At 44.3% G+C, this 18067-nt stretch overlaps 1 pseudogene; it reads right to left on the bottom strand.

Moving 5' to 3' along the window:
* Positions 1–17031: 17031 nt before the first annotated feature.
* The window catches only part of LOC106565924 (protein SHQ1 homolog), a 53941-nt pseudogene continuing 52905 nt past the window's right edge, over positions 17032–18067 (bottom strand).

The following is an 18067-nucleotide window of genomic DNA, read 5'->3' on the forward strand; positions in this document are numbered from 1 at the left end:
TGGAGAGATTTAAGCAGGGGGAGAGTGGCCAGCCTTCACATTAGATTCCTATGATACTGGACACGATGCAGAGAGGCTTGAGAGTTAGAGGAGAGGCGAGGGAAAGAGAAAGGGTAAGGAAGGAAGGGTGCTAGGAAAGGAAGATGGAGATGGAAAGTGGTTACGGGGAGAGATAGAGTTAGAGGTTGAGCGCTTGTCAGTAATAGGAGGTAGGTACAGGAGAAGGAATGGGGAGATGAGAGGATGAGGTTCAGAGGATGGACCTCTACCTCTCCTTTAATAGGCTCTATGGATAGTGTGAGGTCTTTTATCAGCAGAAAAATATTTGATGTGTATGGTTGACTTTGCATGTAGCTTTAACGGGTTGTGAGCTCTAACTGAAAATAATCTCAAGAGTGATTCATCACAAAAGCAGCACAGAGGATTTTGTGTTCTCCAGTAAGTGGCATGCAGTAATTGAAAAAGCATTGTGTCTCCTCTTAACTTGAAAAAACTCTTTGCACAGATGACTGTTCACAAACAATAAGACAACAGCATGCTACAGGGTCAAGAATATTTATGTTGATTCGGTACTTCTGTATGAATAAAAATGTTGGAAAGCTTAATAATTGAGCACCTCACAAGCAAACTGCTAGAAATAGTTTTAATTCAGATATAGCCCGTCTTGGACAATATTTTCATTTTGATCTCCTAAAGATTGAATCCATGTTCCTGTGTGTTACTCTGTTTTACACAATGAAAGGTGTGAGCCGCTGTAGCGTTGCAGTGTGTTGCAGTGCATTGTGGTCTCCTGGGACTTAATTTAGCAGTCAGTGAAACACCACCTACAGCTTTGAGTGGCATCATTGACAAAGGTCACATGTGCTCACTGTGAAATTATCCACACATGAATTTCTCATTGACTTCTTAATACACCTGCATTTACTTGCCTGAGGTGATAGTTTTCCCTTTCCTGTGTGCAGGGAAATGATGCTTGCCACTATGTGTGTGCCTGATACATGATACAATTCACCAGTTGTTGTTATTACCACTGACTCCTGAGTTTGGAGTCTAGGATTGGACAATGAATACACACTGAAAAAAGTAATTGTCAAATACACCAAACTATGGAGAAGGATAGTGGATCTTCAACAGTATATGGATACTGGACCTACTTATGCAATGTCAACCTTTCTTCTAAGGAAAATAAAGCAAGGGCCCAAATCATTCTCCACCCATTTTCATTCCATATATGCACACAATAGCAATACAATGTGAACAGAAAATCTCATTTTGAACAGCGTACCATCACCATTTGGACAGGAGCCAGAAAAGTTTTTTTTTTACACAGCCCAGTGGTCAGAGGAGTCAGGGAGGGTTGTGGCATGTCCAATGGAGTGGGTGTTTTCACAGTAACACATGTGCCTAGGGCAGGTCATGTGTAATGCATTGATCCATGTTTCTGTAAGTGCAGTTGGAAAATCTCATAAACTGATACAATGGCTGCTGCCAAGTGCCTAACCAGATTCATCCAATGAAATCTATGAGCATCAATCAGCTACATTGACAGAGCTCGCCATTGACTTGATTCATGTTTAATAGATGTTTAATAGATATTCCCACCGCTTGGCAGATGACAACATGCCTCGTCTTCTCTCAATATAGTGATTTAAAATCAGTTCTGTTTATGATTAGAGGCTGTCACGATGTGCTCAGTGTTTCACATTCTTGTTCAGGCTGACCTTAACGCTGCCAAGCTGAGCATCTCCAAGAATGGGACAGTCAGAGAGCCAGGCCTACAGCAACTTCTGGCACCAAACCCTCTGCCAGAGTATCTATCACAGACAAAGACAATCATCCTCTCATGGATTGACTCACTGCAGCCTGCCAAGAGCTGGAATTGTATCTGTCAGTTGTATTTCAAAATCTTGAACCCTTGACAAAAGTAAACCTATATAATGTCAATGCTCTTAACTAAGATCATCTGTTCAGCAGACACACAACAACTCAGATACATTGTTGTCTGTGTAACAATCTAACAACAGCATGTGACATTTGAGTACCAGTCAAAATTCTTTATACCTGTTTTGTATGCTGCACATTTCCACAAGCTCCATAATGTCTGTGCTACATACAGTAGAAAGTGTCCCTGCGTTACCCCATGCAGCTGGCCTGGGGGAAGGGAAGGTGTGTCCGTGTTCGTTTGTGGTTGTTATAAATCTGGGAGCGCTGCTAACACTGCACAGATGTGAGGAGGCTGGAGTTTTCCCTGACTTTAAACTGGGAGCCCACAGTCTACCACCACAGGAGATGAATGGTGTGTGGGTGGGCACCTAATTGATTAGTGCATATTACACACTCAGGGATGGGATATATTAGACTGGAACATACCCCTTCAGCCACAGTGCAAATTCCACCCATTCCCAGCTCAGAGGTTGGACTGGTCTGGTGGTAGCACAGTGTTAAGCTACAAGGATACAGAGAAGATTCCTCTGCAGAGATCGCAGAGCTGTGGGTTGTGATCCCTGCCACCATCACAGCCCTGCCTCTCCCCTCAGCTCTACCTAGTGCTTACTTCTTAGTCACCACATCTACCTCTGCCATTGGATCTCAAGCACTGCATACTCCTCTAACAACACAATCACACCACAGTCAGCTGTGCTCAGCTGGACAATGCTGACTGGTGAAAACAGAACAGCTTTTGACCCATATTTCACCCTGACAAAAACTGCTTAAAACATTCAATAGTCCAAGTGAGGAATGCAATCCTCAGACTACCCCCATAAACAAAAAAGAGAAACATCCACAGGCCCATTTAATTATCAACAAGCACTATTGAGTGACCCATCTAAAGGTCAGTCCCAGCTGGCAATTATGTTATTGTTGGATTATGTAAGAGCCTGTTCCCCCAGTGGAGCTCTTACAGCAAACAGAGCAGTTTTATTACCCATTAGTACTCTTTATCTCATCTGACACACTTTCCAGGGCGTGACACAATGTAGGCTCAAACACCATTAGCATACTACATGGGTATTCCATTGCCGTGATGTCAGGAACATTTCATGAACTGCCAATCATACCACAGTAGACGTACAGTACTGTACTCAGACGAACAGAGGTCTGTGCTTTACCACCCAGACTACTTAAAGAGCTGACGTCCCAATCTTTTTTTTATCATTCCTGTCTTTCTTCTAACATGCTTATTTGGGAGTTTCATTTAGCCTCAGGTCTAATCCTTTGATGAGCATCAGCAGGTCCCAGACAGTCATGTGACATGCTGTAACGACATGCCACGCTAATGGGAATCTGCTGCTCCCTCCCACATTTACTCCCGAATTTCCTCCCCTCGTCTAAACGTATTTCCCCTCTCTCTCTCTCTCGCTCTCTCTCTCTCTCTCTCTCTCTCTCTCTCTCTCTCTCTCTCTCTCTCTCTCCGTCTAAACCTTTTCCCCCTCTCCGCGGCTGCTGTGTGTCAGCTGGAAGGCTCTCTCTGCATGCCATGCAGATGTAATCTACACCTCTTAGTGCTGTGAGCAGTAATGAATCGCAGAGGGTGGCCTCCTCGGTGACAGGCAGGCTTGGCGTAGCGACACGTAAGGAGATCTGCTTTCATACATGGTGTCCCAGGGGACTGCGGTGATGGCGACTCTTGTGATGCGTACAGGGGTGAAACTGAGAGGCAGCGGAACACTGCAGGCATGTGACAGCCAGACTCATGGCATGGTGCAGAGACAGAGAGGGAGTGAGAGACAGAGGTAGAGACAGTGTGAGACGTCGAGAATTAGAGTGAGAGAGGCCAGGAGACAGGGAATGAAAGAGAGAGAGAGAGGGAGGGGTGAGAGAAAGAGAGAGAGAGTGAGCTCCTGACTTCTTCAGCAAAAAAAGATTGAATTAGATTTGGATAAATGTAGATAAACTTGAATTTGTTTGGCCAGGACTTATACAGGATACTAACCTCATCATCACAACCTACAAGGACTTATACAGGATACTAACCTCAACATCACAACCTACAAGGACTTATACAGGATACTAACCCCAACATCACAACCTACAAGGACTTATATGGGATACTAACCTCAACATCACAACCTACAAGGACTTATACAGGATACTAACCTCAACATTAAAACCTTCAATCCAAATCACAATTCCATACCTAAAACTTTGATTTTGGACTAAATTACCTGAATGGACTATTAATACTAAGAACTATCAAGAGAAAACCTCTAACAAACCAAAACTTGCACAGTGGAACCTGGAAATACGATCCAACACAAAACTGAGTGAGTAATATTCAGTCTGATGCTACTTCTGAAGCCAAATAGTAAAAGACAATATCTAGGTAATTTTGTTATATAAAGCTAAGTAAATAAGCATACTAAGCTACCCAGCTGCTATTACAGAACCGACCTGGAGGCACCTTCAATTAGCACTGAAGTGTGAAGTCAGATGTGTGAAAACTCTTGAGCCCAACAATGGCAGGAGAGTTTCACAGGGTAGAAACTCAGAATACTAGACATTGAGGAAATTGAAACAAGTCTGGGACAGTAATGGTGCAGGGCCTCCTCATGCAGTTTCAGCAGGACTTTTACGGGATCAAAGAGCAAGCACAGCAGGAAAAGATCTCTCTCTGTGACGACTCCCCCATCCTGAGTCAGTCAGATCACACCTCTTCAAACTGTCCTGCAGACGAGGATAGTCACGCACAGACCTGAACACACACAGGCACCACTACTGCACTGCTCCTCCATCATTGAGAGGGATAAATTCACAGAGCTGGAGAGAGACATTGTGGAGCTCAGAGAGCTAGTCCACACAATCCAGACAGAACATACCCACAAAACAGACCAGCACAACAACACCCCTCCCCCAACAAGACCCGGAGGGCAGAAGGTGGAGATGGACGGCAGTCTGAGAGAGCTGGCTGCTCTACGGACTGAGGTGAGAGAACCTAAAGAGGCACACATGGCACTGAAGGACGAGGTCAGGAAGCTGAGGTGTGACAGAGATCAGGACACCCCCAGACAAGCCAGCAGAACAGCCCACCTCAGACCCAGACCACAACCTCAACACCACAATGGGACAGACAACACAGGACCCACCAACCCAACAGACCCCACCCCCTCCTAATAGCTCTCCTAACAACAACCCCCCCCCCCACATACACTGAGGACACACAAAAGCCAGAGATTGTGCTCCTCATTGACTCAAATGGCCAATACATTCAAGAGGATAAACTTTTTCCCAAACACAAAACTTTTTCCCAAACACGGCTAAACTCTGGTGCCCAAACACTAGGCATGCCCTGGAGCACAGACTAGGGTCCCCCAGCCATATCATAATTCACATGGGCACAAATGACCTGTGGGTCCAACAGGAAAGGGTGGCAACAGCACTCAAAGGAGTGAATGAAAAAGCTTCTTCCACTTTCCCCAATGCACAAGTGGTTATCTCCACCCTGCTACCATGAAAATACTTTCACTCTGCCACCATACAGCAGGTGAAAAACCTAATGTAAACCTGGCCCACCATTCCACCCTGGACTTGAACAGCCTTTAGGACCAGGTCCACCTCTACAAGGCAGCAATCCCAACTCTTTCCAGGACCCTGAAGGACATCACCCTCAACTGTAGCCCCAGCACCTCCCACAGGAGCAACGGACACCCTTCCCAGATCAGCGAGACCCCCCCCCCGACGGACCTGCACTGAGAGAACCCACGCCAAGAGGACCTACACCCAGAACACAGCATCACCAGCCACACCCCAAGCAAAACCTGGCCACACCTTATATAGGCCCCCCCCATATCAGACCTATGCCCCTTCTGCCCACCCCCCACCCCGCCCCTGCGGCGAGGACCTCAACACGACAGCAGGATATATGCCCAGGGCGTGAGCAGAACAACAGGCCCAACCCCCGCTATTACACCCACCCAAGCCCCATCCTGCAACCTAAGAGGTATGTATCAGATGCTCAACATGCTCTGCTCACACCTACTGTGATGGTCCTATACCACAAAAAAACAACACTAGACACTATGGAACACAAAGATTTTACTATCTCATCCTGGAATATACAAGATCTGAGGTCATCTGCCTTTGGCCTAAAGAGCAGAAACCCAGACTTTATAAAATAAATTGGAAATACAGACATTGTAATCTTACAAGAAACATGGTATAAAGGAGACGGACCCACTGGTTGCCCTCTAGGTTACAGAGAGCTGGCAGTCCCATCCACCAAACTACCAGGTGTGAAACAGGGAAGAGACTCAGGGGGTATGCTAATTTGGTATAGAGCAGACCTAACCCACTCTATTAAATTAGTCAAAACAGGAACATTTTACATCTGTGTATCCCCCCAATAAAATCCCAATACTTTAACGATGACCTCAACCCAGAGTCTCTTAGAGCGTTCACAGTCAGTCCATTGACACCCCTATCAGATCACTGCAAAATCACACTCTACTTGAACAGAGTTATGCTCAATCTTTAGGCAGCAAAGTCAAAAGAACTGAATAATATTAAGAAATGCTATAGATAGAAGGAAAATAGTGTGGATATCTACTAAAAAACAATTAGGCAACAACAAATTCAATCCCTTCTAAACAATTTCCTGGACAAAAGGTTTCACTGTAATAGTGAAGGTGTAAACTTGGCAGTAGAAAACCTAAACAGTTTATTTGACCTCTCAGCTCAAAACATTTCAAGTTGACAACCTAAGAAAATTAACAACAACTACAAATGGTTTGATGAAGAATGCAAAAACCTTAGAAAGAAATTTAGAAACCTATCCAACCAAAAACATAGAGACCCAGAAAACCTTTACCTACGCCTTCACTATGGGGAAACACTAAAACAGTACAGAAATACACTACGGAAAAAGAAGGAACTCAATGTAATTAAAGAATCCATAGAACCTAACTATTTCTGGGAAAATTGGAAAACTCTAAACAAACAACAACACAAACAGTTGTCTATCCAAAACGGAGATGTATGGATAAAGGACTTCTCCACTCTTTTTGTCTCTATAACAAAGCACAGCAAAAACATATACATGATCAAATACAAATCTTAGAATAAACAATTAAAGACTACCAGAACCCACTGGATTCTCCAATTACATTGAATGAACTACAGGACAAAATACAAACCCTCCAACCCAAAAAGGCCTGTGGGGTTGATGGTATCCTAAATGAAATGATTAAATATACAGACCACAAATTCCAATTGGCTATACTTAAACTCTTTAACATCATCCTCAGCTCTGGCATCTTCCCCAATATTTGGAACCAAGGACTGATCACCCCAATCCACAAAAGTGGAGACAAATTTGACCCCAGTAACTACAGCAATCTTGGGGAAATCCTATGCATTATCATTAACAGCAGACCTGTACATTTCCTCAGCGAAAACAATGTACTAAGCAAATGTCAAATTGGCTTTTTACCAAATTACCGTACGACAGACCATGTATTCACCCTGCACACCCTAATTGACAAACAAACAAACCCGTCAGTCAAGAGTCACCAGAGCTGCCCGTCAGTCAGGAGTCGCCAGAGCTGCCCGTCAGTCAGGAGTCGCCAGAGCCGCCCGTCAGTCAGGAGTCGCCAGAGCCGCCCGCCAGTCAGGAGTCGCCAGAGCCGCCCGCCAGTCAGGAGCCGCCAGAGCCACCCACTAGTCAGGAGCTGCCAGAGTGGCCAGAATGCCCGGAGATGCCGGAGTGGCCAGACTGCCCGGAGATGCCAGAGTGGCCAGACTGCCCGTAGATGCCAGAGTGGCCAGACTGCCCGGAGATGCCAGAGTGGCCAGACTGCCCGGAGCTGCCAGAGTGGCCAGACTGCCCGGAGCGGCCAGAGTGGCCAGACTGCCCGGAGCGGCCAGAGTGGCCAGACTGCCCGGAGCTGCCAGAGTGGCCAGACTGCCCGGAGCTGCCAGACTGCCCCATCGGCCAGGATCAGCCAGAGTGGCCCATCGGCCCAGAGTCTGCCGATTACGAAGAACCAAGGGAGTCGAGCAGCAACCCTGAACTGAGTAAGCCTGACAATCCAGAACTTAAAATGATTAACTGTTCAATTAATGAGTCTGTATACAGGGTGGAGAGGAGGAGGTCTGCCCAGGATCCAGAGCAAGGGGAGTCTGCCTACGGTCCGAGGCTGATCGGGGTCGGCACTCTGGAGGACAATAGGCCGGAGCCTGAACCACCACCTGCATAGGTGGGTTGGGGAGGGGGGGTGTAGCACAAGTGCCGTCGGTGGCATCAGCCACCCTCCCTTCCCTCCCTTTACTTTTTGTTGTTGTTTGGGGTTTTTGTTTTTCTTGAGGTGCTTCCGGGGTTAGCACCTTTGGGGGGGGGGTACTGTCACGTCCTGGCCAGTATAAGGGTTAATTGTCATTGTAGTTTGGTCAGGACGTGGCAGAGGGTATTTGTTTTATGTGGTTCGGGGTGGTGTTTTGGTAAAAGGGCGTTTGATTTAGTATTTCCGGGTTTTTGGTTTATGGTCTATGTTTATGTATTTCTATGTGGAGTCTAGTGAGTGTGTTTCTATGGTTGATTAATTGGGGTTGGGACTCTCAATTGAAAGCAGGTGTTTTCTCTTTGCCTTTGATTGAGAGTCCCATATATTAGGGTGTGTTTGTGTTTGTCATTTGTGTGAGATTGTTTCTTGTCTAGCGTATGTGAGCCTGAGAAGACTGTCTATATCGTGAGTTCGTTTTGTTATTTTGTATGTTCATTTTGAGTCTAATAAATGTTTAAGATGAGCCAACACAATTCTGCTGCATATTGGTCCTCCTTTTCCGACGATGATTTCGCCATATTGTCCGACGACGACGAAATCCGTGACAGCAACACAATTAGACCCAACCAAATCATGAGAAAACAAAAAGATAATTACATGAATTTACAAAACAACTGAGGAAATTGAATGCTATTTGGCCCTAAACAGAGAGTACACATTGGCAGAATACCTGACCACTGTGACTGACCCAAAATGAAGGAAATCTTTGACTATGTACAGACTCAGTGAGCATAGCCTTGCTATTGAGAAAGGCTGCCGAAGGCAGACCTGGCTCTCAAGAGAAGACAGGCTATGTGCACACAAAATTAAGAGGAAACTGAGCTGTACTTCCTATCCTCCTGCCAAATATTAGAGACACATATTTCCCTCAGATTATACAGACCCACAAAGAATTCGAAAACAAATCCAATTTTGATAAACTCCCATATCTATTAGGTGAAATACCAGTGTGCAATCACCGCAGCAACATGTGTGATCTGTTGCCCCAAGAAAAGGGCAACCAGTGAAGAACAAACACCTTTGTAAATACAACCTATATATATGTTTATTTATTTTCCCTTTTGTACTTTAACTATTTGCACATCATTACAACACTGTATATAGACATAATGACATTTGAAATGTCTTTTTTCTTTTGGAATTTTTGTGAGTAGAATCAATGATTACTGTTACTTTTTTATTGTTTATTTCACTTTTGTTTATTATCTATTACACTTGCTTTGGCAATGTAAACATATGTTTCCCATGCCAATAAAGCCCCTTAAATTGAAATTGAATTGAGAGAGACAGACAGAGAGGCTAATAAAAGGGGAAAAGACTGGGAGAGAAAGAGACAGCCTGAGTAGAGTGTAAGGTACTAGAGACACAGCACTCATGTTATACAGGAATGTGGATTATTATCAGAGTGAGATAAGCTCTTAGAGACTTACACAGAAAAACTCACAGCTGTAATCGCTGCCAAAGGTGATTCTAACATGTATTGACTCAGGGGTGTGTAATTATGCAAATTAGATATTTCTGTATTTCATTTTCAATAAATTAGCAGAATTGTCTAAAAACATATTTTCACTTTGTCATTATGGGGTATGGTATGTATATGGGTGTTAATCCATTTTTAATTCAGGCTGTAACACTTTCTGAAGGCACCATATATTTTTTATACATATTTAACCACTTTTTTTAGGTACTAAACTACTTCCATATATTCAAAATGTTGTGTTCGAGAGAGTCTCATCTTTCCATAGAGGGGTCATATTAGCTTGTTCGGACGCTACAGACGTTCGGGTGCTACAGACATTTTTGTGAGAAGACTGATTTTCGGGATGTCTCATGGCCTGACAAACACCTCAGTAGCTCTGCCACCTTCCACCGCAGATACAGAAGACCGACATCAGCGGATACGGTGGATTGAGCCGTAGCCCATGCAAAAAAAAACATATCTCTAGCTTGAACAGACTGATTTGTATGGGCATTTGCTATAATGCTAATTTGATTTCCACAGTGGCGCAGACATGGACTCTACTGTAGAGCTGATTTACAGAGAGTGTGCATGTGTGTAGAATCTGCTATCAACGCCAAAAGCCTGTGTTTAGAGTGTCAAGGGATCTCGTTTGCAGAGCGCGTAGGGATGCGTGTGTGTGTGGAGAGCCTTTGTTCCTGGTCTGTTAGCTACATGCTTACGTCCGTGAGGCATCATTAGAGTGCAGGCTGGTCTGTGCTGAGCGCAGAGTGTAGGGAAGAACAGACACGGGCACTTCAGAGAGTGGTCAGAGGTCACACCAGCCACAGAACAAACACAGCCCCTGCTATGCTGGCTGCCTCTGAAGCTGACATGTGACATGACCGCCTGCTCTTGCTCAGTGCTACAGCGCAGAGTTTTTGCTTTGAGGGAGAAATATGTGTTGAAACATGTAAGCACCTTTATGATGATTGTAAATCCGGCACTCGGCTTAAAATTAAGTTATACACCAAGAGCTCTTTATATATATATATATATATATATATATATATACGGTGCTAGTTCATTTCAGGACTCATAAAAGAAGCACTGTTCAATGAAAAATCAGAGTAGAGGAGAAGACAGAGGGAGGAAGAGAGAGAACATCGGAACAGCTTTGGTTTGTTGTTTCCAACTCCCTCAACACTTACTGGCTCCCCCCAGCAGTATCTCATGCTAAAATATGACAGCTGTTTAAAACTATAAAAACAAATAAAGGATTGTAGTTTTTCGGATAATACACACAGACTGTCATCCCCATTTATAGACTGGCTAAGATAAGGACTGGGAATATCAAAAATAGAAACAAGAGGGATATTATATTGTGGGGCAACATTTAAAACACTCCAGGTAGAATGTTAATATGACCCTATGACCTATCCAGGAGAAAAATAACTTAGCTTGCACCTCCACCTCATGTCTGTTTCTCTGGAACAGCCAGGCAAAGCATGGTGTTAAAGGAGACTGACAGTGTTAAAGGGGTATAATGATGAGAGAGGAGTGAGATGCTGTGCGAGTGCACACCCGACGCAAGGCAGAGGTAATTTGCTGCATTAAGCGGCCTGATAAATCACTCCCCACTCTCAATGGAAGAGTGCTAACAGACATTGCTCACACAAATTAGGGTGAATCAGTGAGGCAGCACTGCGGAAGACGAGTGTATGCAGGCCCTGTCAACACACACACACACACACACACACAATGGATAGGGGTATCCTGTTTCCAACATTCCATATTAATCAAAAGAAGTGCAATAAACATTACTTGTAGAAAGCCAACAGTTCAGTGCTATATCATGGCCTAGACTGCATATCAACACTGAAGTATAGCATATTGGTATCACAGTGAAAACCTTGTGAAAGGCTACAGAATGGCTGAGAGGGACAGACACCTCACTTTCCTGAGGTCACATATGCTCATGTCAGTCATGTCTTGTGGGAATACAAAGCATGACAGAACGAGGTAGTTGACCGGACACCTGACTCCTTTCCTGTGCTCTGAAGCTGGAGCTGCACTTAGTTTCAGCGCCATGCAGCCTGGGGAAACATAATACAGTAGGCCAGGGTCACAAAGGGAGAACGGAGCCGCATGCCTGCCTGCCCACGCCACATAGCACCAAGTGAGCACAAAATAAATTATATTTGCACACCCATTGGAGGAGTCAAGCCCTGGAGACCACCTGATTCATTTCTTCTTGAGGGCTATTCATCTTTTCAAGCACCAGAATCACTTTGCCTCTCAGGAAGGGGAGACAAGATTGAGTTTTATATTAGTATGAACCAAGAGCCGCTGCTCTCTGTGTGTGGGAGAGAAGGACTGTGACTATACTGTCCTTGCCCCCCTGCCCTCCCATTGAAAAAAAGTGCTTTCTGTCAGGATAATACTTATGAGGTTGATTTCATGTAGGAATTTCCACCTTTGCAGTGTGCTTAGTACTGAGGAGCAACAAGGTCTCAGCAAATATGCTTTACCAGTGACAGTAAGCTGCTTCATCTATAAGTATCCACCATTGGCAAAACGTGTCTTCAGAGACATTTGACCCAAGACATCCATGATACTGTAGATCCTCTGTTCAAGGCCTGTTGACCACATACTCACACAAAGCCAACTCAGTAGCCTTGTGATTAGAGTGTCCGCTCTGAGGTTGGAGTTCGAATCCTCGGCCATGTCATACCAAAGACAAAAAATTGTCTACGTCTCTGCTTAGCACTTAGCATTAAGTAGATAGATTGGGGGTAAGGCCCTGAGATAGACTAGCCTGTTTAGGATAGGGGGCAGTATTGACACGGCTGGATAAAAAACGTACCCGATTTAATCTGGTTACCACTCCTACCCAGTAACTAGAATATGCATATACTTATTACACATGGATAGAAAACACCCTAAAGTTTCTAAAACTGTTTGAATGGTGTCTGTGAGTATAACAGAACTCATTTGGCAGGCAAAAACCTGACAAGGTTTCAGGCAGGAAGTGGCCTGTCTGACAAGGTGTCGTTCTTCTTGTCTCTATTTATTGAAGAGTGAGGATCTTAGCTGTCCCGTGACACTTCCTACGGCTGCCATAGGGTCTCAGAAGGCGGCAAAAAGCTGAATCGTGGCTTTGCAGGCTCTGGCTGAAAAAAAAGTAGCGCGTTTGGGTAGTGGCTGGTTACAGTACTGTGAGACTCAGGCTCGTGCCCGCGTCGACCGAAAGCTTTGTTTACTTTCCTCAGTTTAGCTAAATGGACATTCCCGGTCGGAATATTATCGCTTTTCTACGAGAAAAATGGCATAAAAATGGATTTTAAACAGCGGTTGACATGCTTCGAAGTACGGTAATGGAATATTTAGATTTTTTTTGTCTCGAATAGCGCCATGCGCGCGACCCTGATTTACCATTTCAGATAGTGTCTGGGACGCACGAACAAAACGCCGCTATTCGGATATAACGATGGATTATTTTGGACCAAACCAACATTTGTTATTGAAGTAGCAGTCCTGGGAGTGCATTCTGACGAAGACAACAAAAGGTAATCAAACTTTTATAATAGTAAAGCTGATATTGGTGAGTGCTAAACTTGCCGGGTGTCTAAATAGCTAGCCCGTGATGCCTGGGCTATGTACTTAGAATATTGCAAAATGTGCTTTCACCAAAAAGCTATTTTAAAATCGGACATATCGAGTGCATAGAGGAGTTCTGTATCTATAATTCTTAAAATAATTGTTATGCTTTTTGTGAACGTTTATCGTGAGTAATTTAGTAAAATGTTAGCGAATTCCCCGGAAGTTTGCGGGGGGTATGCTAGTTCTGAACGTCACATGCTAATGTAAAAAGCTGGTTTTTGATATAAATATGAACTTGATTGAACAAAACATGCATGTATTGTATAACATAATGTCCTAGGGTTGTCATCTGATGAAGATCATCAAAGGTGAGTGCTGCATTTAGCTGTCTTCTGGGTTTTTCTGACATTATATGCAAGATTGAAAAATGGGTGTCTGATTATTTCTGGCTTGGTACTCTGCTGACATAATCTAATGTTTTGCTTTCGTTGTAAAGCCTTTTTGAAATCGGACAGTGTGGTTAGATTAACGAGAGTCTTGTCTTTAAATAGCTGTAAAATAGTCATATGTTTGAGAAATTGAAGTAATAGGATTTTTAAGGTTTTGAAAATCGCGCCACAGGCTGCAAGTGGCTGTTACGTAGGTGGGACGAATTCGTCCCGCCTAGCCCATAGAGGCTAGTGTCCTGTCCTGGGGATGTAGGCTACTTGTACATTAAGCAGCCTCACACTACAGAAACAGAAGATAGGCTCCTGCTCCGATGTGCCGTTCTGGTTCGCCCAAGTCTTGTGCAAGACTACTTACTTACTCGCCAACTACATTCGGGTCTAATCCTATCTATCTTCAGCAGTGATGGATAAGTGGCAGGCAGCTACAGAGGGAAATCTCTGTCATTTGCCCAGAGAAGAGAGTAATTACTGCAGTGTGTTGACCTCTGGGGTCAAAGGGCAAGCACACTGCCGCAGAAGGGGAAAGGGGATACCTAGTCAGTCGCACAACTGAATGCATTCAACAGAAATGTATCTTCTGCATTTAACCCCACGGCTGGCTGCCTTAATCGATGTCCAGGTCACCGGCACCCGGGGAGAAGTTGTTGTTGGGTGTTAACTGCCTTGCTCAAGGGCAGAACAGCAGATCTTGCCAGCTCAGGGATTCAAACCAGAGATCTTTTGGTTACTGAGAAGTAGGCCTAGTAATTAAATCTCTGTCAAAACAGAGCATACACATTCAATTAATTAATGCCTTGTATTATTTATAAGGCACATGACTTATACTGCCGGGGTAGTCCTTTGAAAAATTCCTGGGTGAACAGTATGAATTTCAGAATAACAATTCATCGAGCTCTGAGAAGGCTGCGGTTATGGGGGACACACAAGCCACTTTAAGATGAAAAACAGCTATTGTCACTTAATCAGTGTGTCACTTAATCAATGTGAAACCCCAGTGGGGAGAAGCAGCCCACAGGGCCCCACAGTCCCCAGAATGGAGGTGTCTTTAAAAATGGGCCGTAGTCTTATCCCAGTCACACTGTGCATTGGTATGTATGGAGTGGTGGTTTGTCTCTGCCTGCTCCCTGCTCTCCGGCCCTCTGCTTCTCCATCTGTGCGCTGGCTCGGGGAGCTCTTTTTTCTCAAACGAACAGCTACCGTGCTCCGCTCCACACAGAGCCGTCATCCATCTGCCTGACATGTGCTTCCTTGTTTGTTTTCGCTCCACGCCCCCGAGACGCAGGCAGCTGATGGTATTGAGCTGTGTTGACGGCACTCCTCCATTCATGCCAGATGAATCAATCACTCCTCCTGCACGCTGCGGTGAGTCCCTCGTTTAGCCACCAATCTCCTCTTCTCCAATCAATATGGAGTTTTTGTAGGGGCTTACTGTACTGCTGCCTCTATGAGCAAAAATATAAAATCTCTTCCCTGCAAGTCACCCCAGCAGCTAAACGGTACACATGAATGAACAATGACAAGTACTCAATAAGTGCCTTGAAAAGCAAATAAGATCTAACTTTGGACATTTGACTTCAGACAGTAACAATGTGTGAACATATCTGAGTTGAACCCAAAGGTTTCTTAGTGTTGACAGGGTACTAACTTTTTTGGGCGGGAAAGACACTGCATACATGAAAACTCAATGTCTCAAGATACATTTTAAAGCAGCAGCTGATATTTCCTGTTGGGGTCTGTCCAGTTTCGTTATCTCCCAACAACCACCACTATCTCTTTCCTTGAGAGGAAATGGCTGTGTGTGAATTGCATGTGCTAATCTAACAGCCTGCAAACAAAGTGCAACGCAATGACCGCGTCACCTTGAAGACACTTGAGTGATCTGCATAATTAAACACATACGTTGTATTATCAAAATGCTTAGCTTGGTATGAAAAGCCTTCATCAAAGAAACACCTGCACAGAGGCACAAAGTACGGAAGCTTTTTGAAACTCCTCAAGTAAGCTATGACACTTAACTAAAATGCCATGTATCCAATACAAAAAATGCAACATTTCCATGTTTGATGAAGTGTCTGCATGAAGATAGAAAATACAAAATTAAGAATCAAATCAAATCTAATGTTATTTGTCACATACACATGGTTAGCAGATGTTATTGGTCACATACACATGGTTAGCAGATGTTATTGGTCACATACACATGGTTAGCAGATGTTATTGGTCACATACACATGGTTAACAGATGTTATTGGTCACATACACATGGTTAGCAGATGTTATTGGTCACATACACATGGTTAGCAGATGTTATTGGTCACATACACATGGTTAGCAGATGTTAATGGTCACATACACATGGTTAGCAGATGTTAATGGTCACATACACATGGTTAGCAGATGTTAATGGTCACATACACATGGTTAGCAGATGTTAATGGTCACATACACATGGTTAGCAGATGTTAATGGTCACATACACATGGTTAGCAGATGTTAATGGTCACATACACATGGTTAGCAGATGTTATTGGTCACATACACATGGTTAGCAGATGTTAATGTTCACATACACATGGTTAGCAGATGTTAATGGTCACATACACATGGTTAGCAGATGTTATTGGTCACATACACATTGTTAGCAGATGTTAATGGTCACATACACATGGTTAGCAGATGTTATTGGTCACATACACATGGTTAGCAGATGATAATGTTCACATACACATGGTTAGCAGATGTTAATGGTCACATACACATTGTTAGCAGATGTTAATGCGAGTGTAGTGAAATGCTTGTGCGTCTGGTTCCGACAGTGCAGTAATATCTAACAAGTGATCTAACAATTCTCCAACAACTACCTAATAAACACAAATCTAAAAGGGGTGAATGAGAATATGTACATATAAATATATATATGAGCGATGGCCAAGCGGCATAGGCAAGGTGCAATAGATGGTATAAAATACAGTATATACATATGATATGAGTAATGTAAGATATGTAAACATTATTAAAGTGTCATTGTTTAAAGTGACTAGTGATCCATTTGTTAAAGTTACCAGTGATTGGGTCTCCATGTAGGCAGCAGCCTCTCTGTGTTAGTGATTGCTGTTTAACAGTCTGATGGCCTTGAGATAGAAGCTGTGCTTCAGTCTCTCGGTCCCAGCTTTAGAGAAGTCATCATCATTGATTGAATGCAAACAAGCTGTCATTCATGTACAGTACATAGAGGTAATTGCGGCATATTCTCCGCGACGCCCATCTAATGATCATCATCGATATCATCCTCATCATGATCATCACCAGTATCTGGTTTGACGATCAGCAGAGGGTTTCTGCAAGGACACTGCTCTAGGAATGTCCCTGTGCGGTTAGTAGCTGTGGCAGTAGCAGTATTGACTGTGATTGTAGCGGGCTGTGAACAGTCTCTCTCCGCCTCTCCCTGTGTTCTGCTCCTGGAATGCCTGCTGCCCACAGGCTGTGCAGAGATGCACAGCCCCTCCTTTACCCTCTCTCCCAGCTCCTGGATCAGCTGGCTGGGGCTGTCCGCAGCAGAGGGGAGGGCACTGGTCTTCCTCTCGGCTGACGTGAGGCTGGCCTCGACACTCTCTCCTCCTCTTCCCCCCATGTCAGCACAGTCAGGCTCTTGGGTTCTGTCAGACTCCTCTCTGCTGTGTGACTGGGGAGTTCTACTGAAACCTTTCTCCTCTTCCTCTACCAGCGCCACAGTTTCCAGAACCTCCAACTCCAGCTCCAGGTTCATTTTCCTTAGGGACACTTTCTGTAGGGGATCAGCCAGAGGGGTCACCTTCCTGGACCTGACAGAGAGAGAGAGGACGGGATGAGACAGTCAGGCAAGTACATCAATATTCAAATATTTAGAAATCCCAAAACCCCAACTGAAACCATTTGAAGAGCTGCTTTTCCAACACTGAGTTGTGGGTATTATGACTAACGCTGTATGTCTGACTGCATTTCCTACAAAAAATACAGCAACGAGATCTCAATCTACAAATCTAATATCCATTACCCAAATCCCAGCCTCATCTGAATGCTAAGTAGACAGCAATTCACGGAGGCCTGAGCTCAATGAAATATTGAAATAATGTTTAATAATCATGTAGGAAGATGAGTGTGTCTGATATGCAGGTTCTGCCCTGAGTCTCCGTCTGAAGCTCTCCCTGCGGGAGGTGATAAGAGAGCGAGGAGGATTACAGAGTTTACAGGACTCCATCCAGCACCGCCATCTCCTTCCCCCCACACAGACAGACTGACACAATACAAAAAGCTGCTGCAGC

Source organism: Salmo salar, chromosome ssa12 (assembly GCF_905237065.1).
Source record: "Salmo salar chromosome ssa12, Ssal_v3.1, whole genome shotgun sequence".
Classification (NCBI taxonomy): Eukaryota; Metazoa; Chordata; class Actinopteri; order Salmoniformes; family Salmonidae; genus Salmo; species Salmo salar.